This window comes from Marmota marmota, unplaced genomic scaffold (genome assembly GCF_001458135.2).
Source record: "Marmota marmota marmota unplaced genomic scaffold, marMar, whole genome shotgun sequence".
NCBI lineage: Eukaryota > Metazoa > Chordata > Mammalia > Rodentia > Sciuridae > Marmota > Marmota marmota.
In genome coordinates, this window is record NW_026000026.1 from 73,571,221 (window position 1) to 73,592,989 (window position 21,769).

The 21,769-nt window shown below is 43.6% G+C and overlaps 1 long non-coding RNA gene across 3 annotated transcripts in view; it reads left to right on the plus strand.

Moving 5' to 3' along the window:
- LOC125619112 overlaps window positions 1-21,769 on the plus strand; it is a 138,288-nt gene that overhangs the window by 1,347 nt on the left and 115,172 nt on the right. For all 3 annotated transcript variants that reach the window (XR_007350607.1, XR_007350605.1, XR_007350606.1), the window contains exon 2: window positions 9,167-9,321. This is a non-coding gene — a long non-coding RNA (uncharacterized LOC125619112). The remainder of the gene's footprint in view (window positions 1-9,166; window positions 9,322-21,769) is intronic.

Sequence of the window (21,769 nt, forward strand, 5' to 3'; positions counted from 1 at the left end):
CCCCAAGCCTGTGAAAAGAAAAGCCCCTGCCATTAGGCCTGACTCCTGGTAAGGAAGGAGCGAACCTTCTCTGTAGGCCCAGCTCCGCCCAGGAACAGAGGAGATTGTAGTCTCCGGGGAGCCAGGGGTAGGGGGTGGCTTTGATGCCAGGATAAGAGCTGGGCTTGAGTCTGAAATCCCTGTAAGGTGTGTCTTGCTAGTGTTAGGCCTTCCCACGAAGATGGTGAGGCTATTTCTTCCTACGCCACCATAGGACGGCACTTAGCTGTTGTCAGAGAAACCAATGAAAGGCCTCTCTCGCCTGGGGCTGGACTGGAGCTGCAGAGCTGGGAGCCCAGACTAGAACCCAAGGTCACTGTGTCCTAGTCTAAAATATTCTCACCACTTGGACTCATCTCTCCCGTGTGATTACTTACCCAACTTCTAGAGGCTAGAGCAGACTCCCCCAGGGGACCTCAGCCTTCCTTCAGGACCAAGACCTTTCTAAAGCCAAGAGAAAAATTTCATCAGGACAATGGAGGATTTTACAGCTGTTCAGAACTTCCCTTTATGGGAATTGAAGTTCATTGTCACTCTCTCCATTTGCCAGACATAGAAATTGAGGCCAAGGGTCCTGCAGATGGTAAACGGAAGCACTAATAAATTGTAGTGCTGATTTTCTACCTGGTTCTTTGAAACCTGGTTCTTTCTACTCTGCATCAACTGTCTACTGCATCACACACCTTGCATGTCGTTTAAGCAGTTAAACAATTATGGTTTTTCCAGCTGGTGTTCATCCATGATCCTTGCATTAAATGTACAAGGATGAGAGTAAATAAATTGTTTTTAAGCTATGGAGAATGTTGAGAATGTGGGGTTGCTGTCCTGTTTCCTTTATTAGAGGAATTAGCTAAGAGACAGGATTCCACTTCATGGCCTTTTTCTTGGCTTTCTTGGGAAAAAAAAAAAGTGAGAAGACCCCAGCTCAAAGTGGGGAAGGAGGAGGAGCTCTAAGTCCTCATCTGGAAAGGGCTCTGGTGATCAGTACAGTGTGATGGGAATGCTGAAGTGCACGGGAGACCATTTTCTTGTTCTGCTTAGAACCTAAGTGGAGGATTAGTTTAGGGCAGCAGTTATGAGAAATTCATTCATTCAGTTCTGTGCCGGGGCCTGCACTGACTGGGGACAAATAGTGAAGGCCAGATTGCTCAGTACTTTTAGGAGGTTGACTGTAGGATTCAAGGCTATACTAAGTGTTAGAAGGCACAAATAAGCATGCTCTGAGAGCATGACAGGGATTGATTGGGGCACAGGGAGTGTTTTTCTTTTTTTGGTACTGGGAATTGACCCAGGGGCACTTAACCACTGAGTCACCTCCCCAGTCCTTTTTTATATTTTATTTAGAGACAGGGTTTCACTGAATTGCTTAGGGCCTTGCTAAGTTCATGAGACTGGCTTTGAACTCATGATCCTCCTGCTTCTGCCTCCCGAGCTCCTGGGATTACAGGGATCTGCCATAGCACCCAGCTAGGGAATGTCTTTCTGAGACAGAGTTTATAGATGTGAGTTGAGATTGAAGACTGATCAGTGAGCCTGAGAAAGAGTTGAAAACATCTCAGGCTGGGCAGCCTAGGAGAGACTGATACAGTGGAGCTGCTGACAGGTCTGGGTTACAATCTGACCTGCAAGGTTGAGGCAAGCTTTGTGAGGAGTTTTAAGCAGGATGTAACACACATTATTTGTGTTTTAAACTTCCCCAGCATCCCTGAGGCCAATGGTGAAGGATTGTGGGGAGATGTAGTACATTTGCTCCTTAGCAGGTAGAAGATACCACATCCACTCTTCTGGAGTAAGGAATCTGGCTGGCCTGTGCTGAGGGATTTTGTCGTCTTTTATTTATTTTTTTTTTTCCTGTTCCATAGCCACTTAATATTTTCCCTAGCTCTAACTTATCTGCTAGGGGCAAATCCTAGTAATTTTGCATTCCTGCCATGCTAATGACAGTTTTTCACCTCAACCCCAATGCAAATGTCTGTGAGTAGAGTGGATTCAGTTCTGGATTTTGTACTTTCATTAAGCTGTTACTTTTGCCAGGATTGGGGAGATGAGTTAGTGGGAGTGAGAGGAAGGAATTTCAGTTCAATGACAGACATCTATGGAGCACTTACTGAATGCCAGTCTTGTGCTCAGCATGTTTTCATAGGTAATGCTGCGTTTAAAAACTGTGTCTTAGGAACCCTGGGTGTAGCTCAGCCTTTGAGAGTATACCTTGCCTGCGCAAGACCCTGAGTTTGGTACCCAGCATCAAAAAAAAAAAAAAAAATTGTGTCCTGGGCTTAGCATCCTTCTTTCATACATGAAGTTCAAGTTTCCATTTTATTTATGTGTTAATTCCATAAAAAATTATTATGCACTTCTTGTGTGTCAGGCACAGTGCCAGGTGTTGAGGTTACAGTGAGAATAGCCAGACTATTTTTGTCCTTATGGAGCTTATAGTCAGTGGTGGTGCCCCAGAGCAGGAGGAGGAAGAGGGGGTTAAGGGGAGGGTGTGCTTCCCTCTTATAATCTCCATCAGCATCCTTATTCATTTCTATGTTCAATTGCCATTCCTCAGCCTTATGTCAAGTATTAAACAATGGAAGCCAAGCCTTCCTCCCCATGTTACCTGTTCCCACCCATAAAGAAATTCTGAAACTGCTACTGTTTGTGGTTAAGTAGGGGAGATAGACCTTAAACAAATAGTTGTTCAAAGAATGGTTTAATTGTAGTTAACTTAAGTGGTACATACAAAGTACAGAATGCTGAGGTTGGGACTCAGCCTGGACTCTGGGGAAGTTTCCCTGGAGCTTAGTAGTACAGACTTAACTAGGCTGAATTTAGTGGGGGAAGGTTCAGAAGCAGGAAGAATCCTTGGGAAGCAATGTAGAGACCATGGATAGGCGTCCTTTGAGAAAGAAGGGGCATATCAGAACTAGAGGTTACAGCTCTGTTCCAACACTCCCTCCAAAGCTTTCTAACTCAGTGAATTCAAATGTTTCAGGTTTGGGGCTGGACAGCTTGAAAGACAGATGTGCAGACAATGACTGCAGATTGCTGGAGCTAAATCCTAGCCCTACAAGCGCCAGAATATTGGAAAAGTTATTCGAACTTTAGGTGCCACAGTTTTACCCTCTGTGATATGAAAGCTAATAGTAGCAGTACTAACTGTAAACGGTTGTGAAGCTTGATGACACACATAACACAGTAACTGACAGTAATGTTAAGTGACAACACTTGCTAGGTGATGATAATTCAATATATCCAGTCCTTTGTGTGTGTGTGTGTGGTGCTGGGGATCGAACCCAGGGCTTCAGACTTTTTAACTTAGCTCTTGTAGGCAAGAACTCTACCACTGAGCTACATCCCAAGCCCTTTTTATTTTTCATATCAAGGAAGGGTGTCCAGTTGCCCAGGTTGGTCCTCCTGCCTTAGCTTCTCAAGTTGCTGGGGTTAGGGCTAATAGCTGGTTTGATATGAGGAATGAGTTCGAAATTTAAGAGGAGTTCATTTATCTGAGTGTATCAAAAAATCAAAAAGAAATGCGATCTAAAATGCAGAGAAAGGTTGTGGGCTATGGTTCAGCTATGGAGCGCTTGCCTGGCATCTGGTGTGTGTCGGGGGGGCAGGGCAGGGCGTTAAACACTTGATGACTGCGTGATTCTTAATCTCTTCAAGTGTGAACTATAAAATGGGAATGAATCTTGAGAAGATTGTTGAGCTCTAGATGGCATGATGCTTTTTAACTTAGCTCAGAGCTGGCTGCACAACTATTTCCCTGGACCTCTAGTTGTTATGTGTAAATGTTATGTATAAATTTTGCAGGTTCTGACTTCATTATGGTAATACAGGTCACTCATTTCCTCTTTCTGGCTTTTCCTCTAAGACCCTTTGTTTTCATTCTGGACAATGCAATGTTATGCAAAAGAAGCCTTAGAGAATGCCTCATATGATTCAACTGATTTCCTCATAGGTGTGAATATGAAGTCATCCTACCAGCCTTGATAAAAGAATCAGGATTTTTATAAACATGTTTTTATGGCAAGTTCAAATATGCATTAGTTCAAACTCATGTAAAATATAAGCACACTATCCGTTTCAGATGTGGGAGCTCAATCCAGAGCTAAGTACAAATGTGAACAGTAAACAAGAAGGCGGGGTGCTGTGGGGCACACCTGTAATCCCAGGGACTCAGAGGCTAAGACTGGAGGATTGCAAATTCAAGTCCAGCCTCAGCAATTTAGAGAGGCCCTAAGCAAGTTAGGGAGACCCTGTCTCAAAATAAAAAATTAAAAGGGCTGGGGATATAGCTCAGTGGTAAAACACCCCTGGTTCAATCCCCAGTACCAAAAAAAAAAAGTTAAGGACTGGAAGGTATAGCTTCGTGGTAGAGTGCTGGTCTAGCATGCAGCACAAGGCCTTGGTTTGATCTCAGGCACCAAAAGAAGAAGAGAATTCAAAAACAAAAAATCAAAACCCAGCTGTGAGCGGTGGCTTTCACAGAAATTCTCTAGTAACCTTGAACACTTCTGGTGATGCAATGGGTGATGAACTCTGGCTTTGGAACCTCCATAGACAGACTTTGCCCAGGGTACTACCACTTAATTTTTGAGAGATCTGAAATGAGTTACTGATCATTTAGAGCCCCAGTCTAATCGCTATGATGGGCAGGATGATTCTAATTCCATTGGGTTGTTCAGTGATCACCCTATAACTGTCTTCCCTTTATGTAACAGAATGGGACCCTCAGAAGGAACAGAGATAAGGACTGCCTGTCTGGACGCTGGAGGGGTCTGTGACTTTCTTTCTGGAAGCCTGAGAGACTTTCACTCTCCAAAGAAGGGAGGGATGCTGGGCCCTTCTTTCTGACTTGACAGTTGTGCTTTGGGCCACTTGTCTACACACTTCTATTCCTGCTGCTTCGTGTGGTCCTTCATTCAACCAATATTTAAGCACATTCTAGGTACCAGGCAGGATGCCATACCTGCAGATACAACGTTGGGTAAGGTAGAGAAATCCCCTGCTCTTACACAGCTCAGTCTAACGAAATGAGCAGACAGTAAAAAGAAAACATTTGAATAATACCAATTTCAGATATTGGCCAAATCCCCAAAGGAAATAATGAAGTGATATGACCAAGATTAGGGGAAGAAGATGGCCCCTTTCGTGAGATCAGGGAGGGCCTCTCCAAGCGGTTTGGAGGCTTAGGAGGAGAAGCCTGGTAAATGCATAAGGAGTGCAGAGATCCAGGGCAGGCTTACTGGAGTGTTCCAGAAACAAGCCTCAGGCCCTCTGGACTTTCCAGTGGACTTCTACCTCGACGGGGTCCATTGTTGGGGTCATCCGTAGCCTAATTGACACCTGCCAAGGAGTCTGAGAAGGCAGAGCCTGTTTTTCTCAAAACTGCTTTTTTTGGATGAGGGGAAAGGGTACTAGGAATTGACCCAGGGGTGCTTTACCACTGAGCTACATCCCTGGCCCTACATTTTTTTAAATTTTATTTTATTTACTTATTTTTTTATATGGTGCTGAGGATTGAACCCAGTGTCTCACATGTGCTAGGCAAGCGTTCTACCACTGAGCCACAACCCCAGCCCTGGCCCTTTTAATTTCTAATTTTGAGATAGGGTCTGGCTAAGTTATGAGGCTGGCCTTGAACTTGGGATCCTCTTATCTCTGCCTCCTGAGCAGCTGGGATCACAGGCTTGTACCACCATACTGAGTGCAACCACATACAAAAATGTCAAATTCATGTGATTCAAAATAAGTTACATTCAGAGAAGTGCACAAATCAAAAACATACTGCTCGGAGAATTTTACAAAGTGAACAGAATGGTGTAACCAGTATCCTGATCAGGAAACAGAATGTTTCCAATGTTTGGACTTAGGACACAGCACCCCAAAATATGACACCGGAGACCAAACTGAACACCCCCAAATATACTTCTTTGGCACATTTTAAGCCGGTTATTCAGAGAAACTGTTGACACAGGGGTAGCTGGGGAAAGCTGTCCTTTTGTATGGGAACTTTGCATCTAGGAAGGAAATCTACATTAGTAAAAGAATCTGTGTGGAGAAGAGGGCTGCTCCAGGCAGCTTTTATTGCCCAAAACTTTATCTGCATAACAGCCAGCCTTTGTTCACCAGGTCCCTGCCCCATTCCTTTGAATAGCTTAGGATGCTATGTAAACTTCAATCACTGGACTATCTTCCAGTCTCATTTTGTGGGACCTTTGTGTCTATGCATGTAATTAAGTTTCTCTATGTCATGTTTAAAATTTAAAAAAAATTTTTTTTTTTAGTTATACATGGACACAATATCTTTATTTTGTTTATTTATTTTTATGTGGTGCTGAGGATCAAACCTAGTGCCTCACATGAGCGAGGCAAACACTCTGCCATTGAACCACAACCCCAGCCCACGTTTTAAATTCAAAGAACCTAAAAAGGTAGAGAGAAGCAGGTTTTGCTCCCCTACACTAGCATTCTAGAAGTTCTCATTCATGTCCTTCCCATCTCTAACTACCCCTCACCTCCACTGACAAGAGCAATCTCAATCTTGAATTAACACTGCAGATTAATTTAGCCTATTTTTGATCTTTCTTTAAATGGAATTATAGACTGTATACTTTGTATGTGAGAGATTTGTCCATTTTATTCATGTAGTCATAGCGTCTTTTTCATTGCTAGCTAATATGCCATTATATGATATACTGTAATGTATCTATTCATTTTACTGTTGCTAGGCATTTAGCTTGTTTTCTTTATTAAGAATACTGCTTCTGCAGGGATTGGTGGTGTACACCCATAATACCAGTGGCTCAGGAGGCAGAGGAGGATCATGAATTCAAAGCCAGCCTCAGCAATAGCAAAACCTTGTCCCTAAATAAAATACAAAATAAGGCTGGGGATGTGGATCAGTGGTTGAGTGCCCCTGAGTTCAATCCCTGGTATCAAAAAAAAAAAAAAAAAGAATACTCCTTCTAGCCAGGTGTGGTGGTGTGGTGCACACCTGTAATCCCAGCTATTCAAGAGGCTGAGGCAGGAGGATTGCAAATTTGAGGTCAGCCTGGGCAACTTAACAAGACCCTGTCTCAAAATAAAAAGGCTGGGTCCCGGCACAGTGGCACATGCTTGTAATTCCAACAACTCAGGAAGCTGAGGCAGAAGGATTGCAGGTTCAAGGCCAGCTCAGTCATTTAGTGAGGCCATAAGCACCTTAGTGAGAACTTATCTCAAAATAAAAATAAAACCGGTTAAGAATGTAGCTCAGGGGCTGGGGATGTGGCTCAAGCGGTAGCGCGCTCGTCTGGCATGCATGCGGCCCGGGTTCGATCCTCAGCACCACATACAAACAAAGATGTTGTGCCCGCCGATAACTAAAAATAAATAAATAAATAAATTAAAAAAAAAAAAAAAGAATGTAGCTCAGCAGTAAAACACCCCTGTACTAGCTCAGTTACCAAAACACACAAACAAAAAAATCCAAAAAACCAGTAACAACAACAACAAAATCTGCTTCTTGTAGCTCAGTGGTAGAGTACTCGATTAGTATGGGAGAGGCCCTGGCTTTGATCCCCAGCACAGGAAAAAAAAAGAAAAAGACTACAGTTTCTATGAATGTTCCAGTATGTGGCTTTTGTGGAGCCCATCTGTAGATCTGTACATGTATATTGAGGATTAGTGTTAGTAGGAACTTCCGAGGAGCTATCCAAAATGACTGTGCTGGTTCACACTCTGCGGGCGTCATTCAGTGTCTCCTCACTGCCTGGCTCTTGGGCCAGGTCCTGTTGCAAAGAATGCACACACATGTAGTGGGCGGGAGGGTGGCTGACATCAGTCTGCAGAATGGATCTGTTTGTGTAGTGATTAAGAACACAAGCTCTGGAGCCAGCCAGGCTTGGGTTCCAGTCTCACTCAGCTCCTCTCCCAATCTACTATCTCTATGACCTTGGGCAAGTCACTCAAGGTTACCAAGTCTCCAGTCCTTCATCTACAAAATAGTATGCGTACAGTAGCTCTTCCCTGGGTGCAGTGGTACATGCCTATATACCAGAGGTTCAGGACGCTGAGGCAGGAGGATTGTGAGTTCAAAGCCAGCCTCAGCAACATAATAAGACCCTGTCTCAAAATAAAATATCAAATAGGGCTGGGGATGTGGCTCAGTGGTTAAGCATGCCTGGATTCAATCCCCCAGTACTCCCCCACCAAAAAAAAGTATAGTAGCTCTTTTCCAATAGGGTCTTCCATCGATGATTCCTTTATTTGAGAAATGTTTATGGAGTGCCTACCAAGCTCCATTCTGGACACCGAGAACTCAGGAGTGAGCAGGACAGGTGAGGCTTTGCTCTCAGGGAGTGTATGTTCTAGGTAGGGGACACAGTTGATGACTATGCGAACAAATCAGATGATTTCAGATAGTTTGACATGCTATCCAGGCGATAAGACAAGGTGCTGAGGTTGAGCAATGGGGTGAGGGTGGTGAGGGAGTCAGGAGGTGGTGACTAAATTGACTCTAGTCTCAAATGACAAGAAGGAGCAGCCAAGAGTGGATCTGAGTGAGGAGCACTCCATGTAGGAGGGTTGGCTGGGGGGGAGGACCACGAGGCAGGAGCCAACAGAAAGGGGGTTGATTGTGCCAGAGCTGACTGACCAAGGGGGAGGGAGGACAACAGAAACAAGCAGCAGTCGCCTCACAGAGGGTCTTAAAGACCATGCTTAATAGTTTGCATTTTCTTTTAAGATCAGTGGAAAGTCTTGGGAGGGGACCATGCTGCTACTGCTATTTCTGTCATTGCTGATGCTCTAAAAGAACATAAAATTTCCCATCCTTATTGAGAATGAAGAAGCCAAGGCATAGAACCATTACCATCCACCTGTAAAGTCAATCAAATCAGAGAACAGGATGCAGATTTTATCAATAAGGGGAAATGCTTTGGGTCCATTTCCCAACCAGGGATTTTAAGACAGGGGTTTTTCTCTGTGATTAGCAATTACTTGGAACCAACCAAATTCAGTTTCCTCAGCCCCACTTTGCTAAAATGCTCAGAGGTCAGTCACTTGGGTACCATTGACTATGGCCCTCGCCATCCTTTGAGGGGCTCGTAATTTGTTTATTTCCTTCCTCCCACTCCTTGTCTTCTACCTCTAGGGCCTGCCAGGTTGCCAAGATGTGGGGCCCATCTGCCCTCCCTGACTTGGAGGCACACCATTCACACTCTTGCCTTACAAACAGCCCAGAGAGTGTTTGTTCCTGTGCAGGAGAGGCCCATGAAGGAAGCTACCTTTAATTCTTCCTGAGAGATGGTGAGTGAATCATCTGTGAATGAATGAATGCTAGTTGCATAAGGAAACTGGGCAAAGCTTCTTCTTACGTCATACAGCACTTTTTTCAGTACAAATTGCCTTTTACTTGTTGGGATGGTTCATTCCTTCATTCATCAGTATTTGCTGAGCTTCTGCTAGATGCAGGGTGCCAGGCACTGTACAGCAAAGAGCAAAAATGGGGGTCGTTCTTGCCCTCATGGAGCTTCCAGTCTAGTAGGACTGACATTAATCAATTAGTGGCACAAATATAAATACAAAGCACCAGGGATAGGTGTTCTGCAGCCGAGATGGTAATGTCCTGAAGGTATATAACAAAAGCAGGGAGTTTGGGAAGTTCTTCTGGTAAATTACACTTCAGCTCAGAACTAAAGGACAAGTAGTGTTAAGTGGGCTTGGAGAGTGGAGTGAGAAGTATTCCAGGCAGAGAACAGTTGGAGGGAGCATGAGGAATCCTGTAAACCCAGTGGCTCAGGAGGCGGAGGCAGGAGAATTGTGAGTTCAAAGCCAGCCTCAGCAATGGCGAAGGTGCTAAGCAACTCAGTGAGACCCTGTCTCTAAGTGAAATATAAAATAAGGCTGGGGATGTGGCTTAGTGGTTGAGTGCCTCTGAATTTAATCCCTAGTATCCAAAAAAAAAAAAAAAAAAGAAAGAGAGAAGGGCAGCATGGCTTAAGGACTGAGAATGATGTGAACCCTGGTCCCTGACAGAGCTAGAGGATATAAGGTAGGGGCGGTGCAGGAATAGACCATAAAAGATTTTTTAAAAATATCTTTATTTTATTTATTTTTATGTGGTGTTGAGACCGAACCCAGGTCCTCACATGTGCTAGGTGAGTGCTCTGTCACTGAGCCACAACGCCAGCCCCCCCAACCCCAGCCCTTTCTATTTCGTATTTTGAGACCGTGTCTCATAAGTTGCTGGGCTGGCCTCAAGTTTGGAATCCTCCTGCCTCAGCCTCCCGAGTACCTGATATTATAGGCATGCATCTCCAGGCCCAGCTAATTCACATTTTAAAAGCTCATCTGGCACTGTGTGAAGAATGAAGATTGGAGGGGGCAGGATGGGCTTGCCCCCTTGGGTTCCTGGAGTGAGAGCTGAGTCCAGTTTTTCCTAGTTTCAGGCTGTTTCACTATTCCTGTACTTTCTTCACACACTGCCCATGTATTTGCAAATAGTTCCTTTATCAAACTGTCCTCAAATCACCAAATTTATTCTGCTTTTACTTTGTGGAGAAATCACAGTGACTGGATAAAGTAGAAGGAAAGTTTTATTTGTTCGTTTGTTTTGGGACTGGGGATTGAATCCAGGGTGTCTCACCACTGAGCCACACCCCCAGTCTTTTCTTTTTTATTTCTGAGACAGGATCTCACTGAGTTGCTTAGTGCCTTGCTTTTGCTGAGGCTGGCTTTGAACTCACAATTCTCCTGCCTCAGTCTCCTGAGCCACTGAAATTACAGGCATGTGCCACCTTCCCTGGCAGTCATTAAACCTAACTCTTCTCTTGTGCTTATGACTCTCTTATATGACTGGACTTTGTTTTCTGGTGAGTCTGACAAACTTTGTCTTTTCAGGGCAGAGCAGAGTTCAGTTTGCCTGTATTATTATATGTTGTGAAAATTACCGAATTAGATGTCTTTCTATCCTTATTTTCTGCTATTTTCCCTGTTTGTATGTGTGTCTGTGTGTGTGCACGTGTTCAAGTGCTGGGAATTGAACCCAGGGCCTCACACCAGGCAGCCAGTCTTCTCGGTTGTCTTCTTCCTCCCTCTCCCTCCCTCCCTTCTGCCCCCCATTTCCTCCCCCTTCCCATTCTCCTTCTCATGTCCTCTTCAGCTTCAGTCTGTTATATTTATTTCTGAGTTTTTCTTGATCCTTTTTGGGATTTCTGGACCCAGAGTTTGGTGTCTTACAACAATTTGGAAAAATTTTCAGCAGGGTCAGAACTCATGTGAAACTAGTGCTGAGTACAAAGTCTAGAGAGGTGCTCATTGTTAAGGTTGTGCAGATGAAGCCTTGGCCTTGAGAGTGAGCATTTCAATTAAATTTTATTCCCTATATTTTAAGCCTTGCTCAGGTGCCTTAGCTTATTTTCTACAAATACCTCCTCCTCCAACTTAGTTTTCTTCCACACATGCCATTACACATATATTAAGCCATCTCATTCTGTCTTCCAGTCCACATATCTTATTCTTTGTATTTTTATCTCTGTGTCTCTGAATAATGTCCTAGATTTTTGAAGATCCAGCTTTCAGTAAATAAAGTCTGCCTGTAACAGTGTTTTTAGCCCACTATTTAACACCTCAATTTTTTATATTTCAAAATTAGCTATAGACTTTTGTTCCTAGATTACATATTGGAGCCTCACATTCATATCTCAAAATATATTTAAAATACCCCTTTATCTTCTGTACTTAATCATTTCTATGACTCTATTTTTGTGGGTCTGATGATGTCTGTAGTTTCTGCTGGCTCTCACTCATGGTGCCTTGTTTCCTTGTGTATTTTGTGATTTTTAACTTTAGGCTTAAGTTTCTTGAAACTTTGTGGACATTTTTTGAGGCACAGATTGAAATTGCAGTCCTTTGGAGAGCACTTGTATTTGATTTTACCAGTCACGAGGATTTATTCCTAACAGGTGCTCACTAAGTGAAATTTTCCACTTGAGAGTTTTCTAACCACATAGGGTATAGGTTGTACGAATCAGACTGCACATTCATGGAAAGACTGGTTTGCAGTTGGGAATTTTCAGGAAAGATTTTTTTTTTTCTTCCCTCAGCCAGTATCCAGGTTGGTCAAACCAACTTCTCTGCTGTCCCTTCTGTGCCATCGCTTCACTTCTCGTTCTCCCTTGCACAGAGAGGAGAATGCTGGGTGCACCCTTGGAGAGAGAGTCTTCTATTAGACTCCTTACCTTGTATGACAAGCTTTATCTCTATTTTCAGCTCTTTTCTCATTTATTTATTTATTTATTTTTGCAGTGCTTGGATGGAATTCAGAGCCTCAAATGTGCTAGGCAAGCTACCACTGAGCTGTGCCCCCAGCTACCAGGTTTTGACAGATACCCTCAGTCCCAGTTGGTCTTGCACACTCACTTATATTCCACAGTTACTCTTTTTATTTCTATATTGGCTCTGCATAATAAGCCTTTTCTTTCTTTCTTTCTTTTTTTTTTTTTTTTTTTTTGGTACTGGGGATTGATCCAAAGGGGCTTTACCACTGAGCCACATCCCCATCCCTTTTTATTTTTTATTTTTAGAGAGGGTCTTGCTAAGTTGCTTCAGGCCTTGCTAAGTTTCTGAGGCTGCCCTTGAACTTTGGATCCTCCTGCCTCTGCCTCCTGAGTTGCTTGAATTATAGGCGGCGTGGGCCATCATGCCCAGCTTAGAATAAAGAGTTTTAAGGCTTGACCACACTGGGTTCAAATCCACATTTAATTCTTACAAGAACTCAAAGATGTATATACCATCACTGTCACCATTTTATTGGCCAAGAAACATGGTTCAGGTCACAGAATGAAACCTGGAACCAAATCCAAGTGAGAGATCCCTGAGTCTGGGCTCTTCACCTCAGTGCTGGTCCACCTTTCTAACAGAACAGACAAGGGACACCCCAGGTCCCATACTTATCTACATATAAATGCACCAAAGTGTTTATTCAGGGGGAGAAACAGGATACAAGTGCAGAGTACCTCCCTGATTGGCTGTGAGGGAGGAAGGGAAGGGCAGAGGGAAGATGGCCACATTTTTTAATAGTGCCTAGGTAGATGGTGTTTGTGGGCATGAGGATGTCAGGAAGAGGCTGTTGGTACTTTGTTTTGTTACAGTTTCCTCCTTTGTAAAGCAAGGTGGTTGGACTAACTTACATCAGTGATTGTATAGTTGTAGACTTTTTCAGGTTTAAGGACTAGCAAGACAGTTCAGGGAATTGTCTGGCTGGCAGTTAGAATCCAGAGTTGAAGCACTAGTGGGAGTCCTGTTCTCAGTGTGTGACACTTTTGACCTGAGTGGAGTTGGGGAGGGAAGGCACTCTAGTGGAGGCTCTGGAGATGGATGAATTGAGGAGTCTGGGGTCTTGGGAGTAATGACCTTGTTCTGTAACAAAAAACTACAGAATGGGGGCGGGTTTCAACCACAGAAATTTATTCTCTGACCATTCTGGAGGCTAGAAGTCTAAGGTCAAGGTGTTGAGTGGGCTGGTTTCTTCTAGGACTTCTCTCCTTGGCTTATAGATGGCCATCCTCGCCCCGGTCTTCACGTGGTCCTCCTTCAGCTGGCGTCCTGATTTCCTTGAGTTATAAGGACACTAGTCATACTCAATGAGGGCCCATCCTGATGACCTCATTGTAACATAATTACCTCTTTAAAGCCCTGTCTCCAAATATGGTCATAGTCTGAAGTACAAAGGGCTAGGACTTCAACATGTGAATTTGGGGAGTGTAGGTAAGCCCAGAAGAGCAGATAAGAAGCAGGACTGAGAAAGGAGGAGGAGGTGATAAGAACATAGTCACCCAGAGAAGCCTGAGGAGGAGACAGGGCTGGGACTGTGAGATCAGATGTCCCCTGTAGAGAGCGAGTTAGGGCAAGCAGGGAGGAAGAGGCTCTGGCTGACAGGGGCACCCCAGCACTACCTAGGGAGCCGTCTCGGCAGAGGCAGAAGCCAGTTTTTGAGGAATTAAGTTTATGCTAATGCAGTTAGGGGGCGAAGGGGCAAGGTCAGCAGCAAGCTTCTGGTTTTTCTTTCTGATGCAGTAGGTTCTCTCCCTCTCTATTGACTGAAAGAATAAATGAGTTTCTTTTCCCCCTTCCTCTGATATTCCCGTGGTCTTGGGTTGATTTCCCTTTAGAAACTGTGACGGAAGGCCTGCATTGGAGGATTCTGATCCTGAAGTTGTCCACCTCATCTGACTGGGTCTTGTGGATAAATGAGGGAAAATAAAATGGCTTTTTTTCCTAGGAAGGAAGAGAAAGAAGGAGGAGAATGAAGAACTAAATGAGCTGGGCGTGGTGGCATGTACTTGTAGTCCCAGCTACTTGGGAGGCTGAGGCAGGAGGATCTACATGAGTCCAGGAGTTATAGGTCAGCCTGGGCAACACAGTGACACTCTATCTTTTAAAAAAAGAAAAAAAAAAGTGAGAAATGTTACAAACCTCTGTCACTACACTGCCACAGTCATAAACAAAGCGAAAAGGGAAAGCTGTGGGTATAGCTCAGTGATAGAGTGCTTGCCTAGCATTCATATGACCCTAGGTTCAATCACCACCATGGGGGAAAAAAAAACGAGAAGGAAAATAGAGTGACAATAGGGTATGAGTGATGGGATCATTTTGTAATTTTTCTCTTCTGGCCATTTATTAAAAAATTCATTTTGAGTTGGGCATAGTGGTGCACACCAGGAATCCCAGCTTCTCAGGAGGCTGAGGCAGGAGGATTTCACATTTGAGGCCCGTTTGGGAAATATAGTGAGACCCTGTCTCAAAAAAAATAAAAAGGAAGAGGGCTGGGATTATAGCTCAGTGGTAGAGTGTTCGCCTCGCATGTGGAAGGCACTGGGTTCAATTCTCAGCACCACATAAAAATAAAATAAAATAAAGGCACTGTGTCCATCTACAACTAAAAATATATATTAAAAAAGAAAGAAAGAAATTCCTGCTGGGAGTGTGATTCGGTGGTGGAGCCCAAGCTTAGTCTGCACATGACCCTGGGTTCTATGCCCAGTACTCAAAATAAATAAATAATGAATGTCTAATTTAGCACCTATTCTGAGTTGAGTGCTGTGCTAGGCCAGAAAGAGAGATCAGTGGAGCAAATATCAAATATTTATTGACTGCTTATGCAACATCATGTCCTGTGTTAAGCACTCGGTGTACATCCTGCTCTCAAGAACACTCTAACACAGGCACTGTTGGTGTGGCTCTTTTACTGATAGGGGAAATGAACCAACGAAATCTTAGGATGATTTGGTAACTCACTGCAGGTCCCAGAGTAATCAGTCAGCCACTGGACACAGCCCGGGGGGGTGCCTTTTTCCTACTCATAGCTTTCTCAGGCCCCTGAGCTTCTCCAGGGTACGGTAACTGGGGTCACAGATGAGTCAGGCCAAGCTGGGGATAAGCAGTCCTAGTTCCTGCAGCCCATCCTGTCCTTGGCCTAAGAAAGGACACTGTGTAGGGACGGATGTGGGCTGGGACAATAGTGCCACGTCACTGCCTGCTTGTGTGCCTCCTCCCAGCCACCACCTGAAGCCTGTTGCAGCTACGGTCTTTGTCGTCACCAATACATCCCTCCCGGCCCCTCTGAAAACAGCTGGGACTGTGTCTCATGAACCAAAAACGTATTTCCTTCCTTCTCTGGGGACACAGCCAGGATTTCCCCACAGTTCCAGCAAAAAGGGAGAAACCTGCTTCCATGAGCTCCTATTGGGGAGGATCATGAAGAAAAGCCCAGTGACCACCTTCTTCTCCTCCTTCTCTCCTACGCACCTCTTTTTATTTTCTCCTCGCTATGCGGGCAGTTGAGTCCAGGGATGCTCTACCACTGAGCTACATCCCCAATCCTTTTTATATTTTATTTTGAGACAGGGTCTTACCAAGTTGCTGAGGCTGGCCTTGAATTTGTGATCCTCCTGCCTCAGCCTTCCAAGTCACTGGGATTACAGGCATGTACCACCACACCCAGTTTACCCTTTTTACTATTGATTAACTAACTAATTTTTGGCACTGGGGATTGAACCCAAGGGTGCTTTACCACTGAGTTACATCCCCAGTCCTTTTTTTTTTTTTTAATTTTAATTTTAATTCTTTTTTTTTTTTTAATATCGAGAGAGGTCCTCACTAATTTGCAGGGACTGTCCTCAAACTTGGAATCCTCCTGCCTCAGTCTCCCCAGTCACTGGAATTACAGTGTATACCACTGGGTCTGAATTCTTCCTTCTATTTAGAAGTAAGGAGGAAGGTGACGACACTCCTGGCCACTGAATCAGTGCTTCCAGGGTCTTAATACCATCCAGGTGGAAAACTTGAGGTAGAACCAAATTTGAAGCATTGTCCCCAGGTCAGTCTAACCAGGCAATCAGAAGCCTTGAAGACATAAGGTGTCCTCAGAGGTTCATTACAGGAGGTTCATTACAGCCTTCCACTAATAGCAACATCTACCTGTAGGAGACTGATGAAATCCATGACAGCTAATTTTTACAAAGAAAATCTATGTTGTTGCCATTAAATAAATGTGACGGACCTATCAGGTGCAGATATAGAAAGGGACTCAAGACTGATGAGTGACTGAAGCAAGACATAGCACAGCGCATGCACTTGTGTATAATTCTATAGCCACAGATGATTTTTGGAAATGCAAGAAACTAAGTCCAGAAGGTTACTTATGAAGAGTAAGAATGGGCATTTGGGCGGGGAGTAAGACTCTTGCTCTTCATTTTACACTCTTGCATGCTTAAAATATTTTAAAATGAGCATGAGTTGCTTTTATAATACAATAATAAGGATAAAATAGGAGAAAGAAGGGCTTGAGAAGGTTCACGAGTTAAAGGCACACCAACCACACAGTACTGTATCCAGGAGGAACATCGAAGCGGGCCTGAGATGGTCTTGCACGTTGGGACTAGTCCCTAGCCACTGCTTGTGGAGCTGTGCTTTAACCAACCAGGGGTGGACACAGGAAGGGACTGGCAGGAAATCACTATTTGCAAGGATGACTCAGTGACAGAAAGGTAAAACAAAGTCAAGGCCAAAGTTCAATTCCAAGGATGGGGATTGGAGCATCTAATAGTAGCTAACATATAGTGAGTTCTTAACTGTGTATTGAAGCAGTGTGCAAACTGTCTTACCCAGCACGATCTCATTTCAACTTCATAACAACCCTTCTATTTAGAAGTAAGGAGGAAGGTGACCACACTGCTGACCACTGAATCAGTGCTTCCAGGGTTATTGTTATTGAGGGTTATTGCTATTACCCCAATTTACAGACCAGAACACTGAGGCTCCAGGGGTTTAAATTACTTGCCCAAATATGCATTGTTGATAATTGTCAGTCTGGGAGTGGTAAGGCATGTCTCTAATCCCAGCTATTTGAGAGGCTGAAGTAGGAGGATCACAAGTTTGAGGCCAACAACTTAGAGAGACCCTATCTCAAAGTAAAAAACTAAAAAGGGCTGGTATGTGCTTGCCTAGCATGCCAGAGACCCTGGATTCAATTCCCACTGTCACAAATACAAATAAATAAATAATTGGTAGGCCAGTGATTTAACCCAGATACATGTGTTTTTCTGCAGATAGCTATTTTATCTTGTTGAAAACTACTATGTGCCAATCTCTTAAGGTTCCTGTAGGTACAAGAACAGGTCATCATTATACCTTTGCCATCAAAGGCAGCATTCAGGTTAACTGGGAGAACTTCACACTAACATACTTAGGCTGGATGATATCTTAGATAAGGTACTCATTAGAATTTAATGGGGCTGTAAAGATGATAAATACTGTTTGGATTTTTTAAATTAATTAATGTTGGTGCTGGGGATCGAACCCAGGGGTACTCTACTGATGAGTTACGTCCCCAGCCCCTTTTTATTTTTAAGACTAAATTGCTGAGGCTGGCCTTGAACTGGAATCTTTCTGCCTTAGCCTCCTGAGTAGCTGAGATTATAGGCCTGCACCACCATACCCAGCAACCGTTTGGATTTTAAAGTTGGGGAGATCACCAAGGCCTGGAGTTGTCAATGAAGGTATTTTGGAGGAGGAAAGATTTAAGTTAGGTCTCAAAGAATAGACTGGATCAAGACAGAGGTGAGAGAGAATGTTCCAGAAAAATATACAAGGTGTGCATTAAAACTGCTCTGTCCTTTTTGAGGCATTGAAGCATCTTACCTAATCATGGTGAGACTGTATGTACAGTGAGCTGCTGCGAGTATGGAATTAAAACAGCACCAGAAGGGTTGAAAACTGGCAGATGAGTTGTAATTGAAGGTGAAAGGAAATTAGAGACTTTTTTAAAAAAATATTTTATTGTTTAGTTATAGTTGGACACAATAACTTTATTTTATATTTTATTTATTTATTTTTATATGGTGCTGAGGATCGAACCCAGGGCCTCGCACGTGCTAGGTGAGCTCACTACCGCTGAGCCACAACCCCAGCCCTGGAAATTAGGAACATAAGTAGGTGTTTTGGGAGTGAACAGGTAATTAAAAAAAAAAAAAAAGGTACTTCAAAGAGTTTGCTTTGTTTTTATAGTGCTGGGGATTGAACGCAGGACTTGGTGTGAGTAGGGTAAGTGCTCTAGCACTGAGCCACATCCCCATCCCTCACAGTGACCAATTATATAGGAGTCAAGGTGACACCCCCCCACCCTCCGTGAAGGAGGGAGCCATGTGAAATCCTACATGTGGGGTGATGAAGTCTCACGCCAGACCAACAGGAGGGTTGATGTGAAGCAGCTTTAAGGGAGAGGAGGTGACAGGTCTTGGTGATTATAAAGAGATGTGCTATGAAGGAGAGGGTCTGGGTCAGATAATTCCAGGGCTTCAAATCCAGGTGTTCACAGGAGAATGCCTATGCCTGGGACAGGGAATTGGGAGAAGGTTCTGTTGGCTATTGGAGAGGGGTAAGGAAGGAAGAGACCAGCACCAGAATGAATTGGGTTTTCATTCACAATCCCCCTTCTTCCCAAGATGGTAAAGACAGTGTAGGAACTTTTTGCTTTGTTGGTTTTCTTGGTAGTATAATACATAGGTCTTGCTTTGTCTGGACTAGTTCGTTTTTGTTTTGTTTAAATATTTTTCAGTTTTATTTATTTATCTTTATGTGGTACTGAGGATCGAATCCAGTGCCTCACCTGTGCTAGGCTTGTGCTCTATCACTGAGCCACACCCCAGCTCTAGTTCCGTTTTTTACCCCCCCTCCTGGTGCTGGGGGTTCAAATCCAGACCTCACACATGCTAGACAAGGGCTTTACCACTGAGGTAAACCCAAAGCCTGCTCACATAGCCTGCTCACTGTTGGGCACAGTGGCTCAAGCCTGTAATCCCAGCTACCTGGGAGACTGAGGACAGGTGGATCACATGTTTCAAGACAGCATGGGCAACTTAGTTAGTGAGATCCTGTCTCAAAATAAATGATATTTTTTAAAGGGCTTGGGATTTAGCTCAGTGGAAGTATGTTCACCTGGTACAATCTCCAGACCATAAAAAAACAAAGCAAAACAAACAAAAACCCCACCTATTTATTGTCTGGGTGTTGGGAACACAACAGTGAGCAGAGCCTAACTAATCCCTATCCCCAGAGAAGACAGATAGTCAACAAGAAATTATAAGAGTTATTTCCATGATCCTAATATCAAGGTGGCATTCCTTTCTCCCAGAGCAATCCTTTTTTTCTCTATCCTCAAGTCTGGACATGTACCAACTGGTAAGGAATCGTCAAACACTTTATTATATAGTGTATCTTTTTTGGGGGGTGGGTACCCCGGGGATTGAACCCAGGGACACCCGACCGGTAAGCCACACACCCAGCCCTATTTTGTATTTTATTTAGAGACAGAGTCTCTCTGAGTTGCTTAGCACCTTGCTATTGCTGAGGTTGACTTTGAATTCATGATCCTCCTGCTTCAACTTCCAGAGCCTCCTGGATTACTCTCATGTGCCACAGCTCCCAGTTTATACTGTATCTATTTTTCCCCCCCAGTGCTTGGGATCAAACCCAGGGCTTTGTGCATGTGAGGTAAGCACTCTATATATCCCCAGCCCCATATACTATATCTTTTAATTAAAAACAAAATAAAACAAACAACAACAACAACAAAACTCAAAACCCCCGAAACACCATGACTTCATTTTTTTTCTTTTTTCTACAAGTATTTATTGAGTAGCGCTATTGCTATGGATTCCTAGCCCTCATGCTCAAAATCTAGTGGAGGACTCAGAAAAGTAAATAGGAGTGAATATATTGTATAATAAGTGAATCAGGAGGATAAGCAGTGTATGTTGTGGAGCTCCTAGGAGACATATCTACAAGACCTCAGAGGGTAGGTGTCTAGGCAGGAAAGTTTGTCTGATGAGGCTAATGTTTATCAGGTTGTTCTCATAGGTGTTAACTACAGAGAGGTGTCAAGGAGGATGGGGACATGTGTTCCATGGCAAAAGAAATTTTTAGTTCAAAGACTGGGCACTGGAGAAGCTTAGGCTTGAGGAGTAGAGGTGGTGGTTTCAGGGAGTCATTTACAATCTAGAATTTTATACCCAGGAAAAGCATCAATCAATGTGTGAGGAATGCCAGATTTGGTGGTACATGCCTATAGTCCCAGCTGCTTAGGAGGTTGGAGGCAGAAGGATCACTTGAGCCCAAGAGTTTAAGCCTGGCCAACATAGTGGGAAACCAAGCTCATCAAAAAGTCAAAAAGAAAAAAAGAAAAAAAAAAAAGTTCTACCTATTCAGGAGTTCAGGAGTTGGAGATAGGACCATGAGAAGTTCATTCAAGTTCAAGGTCAGCCCTGGCAGCTTAGCATAACCCAGTCTCAAAATAAAAAAGGTTGGTGGTATAGCTCAGTGGTAGAATGTCCCTGGGTTCAATCCCCAGTACCAGGGCAGGGGTGGGGGAAATGAGAAAGCAATAAAAATAAAGACATTTTTGGATATGGAATGTCCAAAAATTTGCCTCTTGTATATCTCTTTCCAGGAGTCTAGTGAAGGATCTGTATCAAGAAAACCCCACCCACTCAGATCTGTTTGGGGGTTGGGGACATAGCTAGTGGTAGAGTGCTTGCTTCACACATGCAAAGCCCCGAGTTCAGTTCCCATCATCGCCAAAAAAAATCCCTAGTTTCTTTATTGGGCTGGGGATGTGGCTCAAGCGGTGGCGCGCTCGCCTGGCATGCGTGCGGCCCGGGTTCCATCCTCAGCACCACATACAAACAAAGATGTTGTGTCCGCTGAAAACTGAAAAATAAATATTAAAAATTCTCTCTCTCTCTCTCTCTCTCTCTCTCAAAAGAAAAAAAAGAAAAGAAAAAGGAAACCAAGGTGTAAATCAAGAGAGTAGACAATGTAAGAATAATGGCTTGAGCTCAGTTAGGCGGGGCCTGGATCAAAGAGGGTTTATTAATAAGCTTACACTTCACTGTAATGTCAATTTTTTCTCTTTTTTTGAGTGGTGCTGGGGAACAAACTCATGACCTTGCACACGCTAGGCAAGTGCTCTACCCCAGCTATAATGTCAAAGTTACTTAAAGTAATAATAGAATAATATCCTAAAATAGAGACTTCTTTCCCCAAGTTTGAATCTCAGAGGCCCTTTTGAACACAATGTGGTTTACTTCAACCAGAAACAATAGTTTTAATCAATTTCTGTGTGTATGTGTGTGTGTGCGCACGCCGTGCATATATTTTATATATATATATATATATATATATATATATATATATA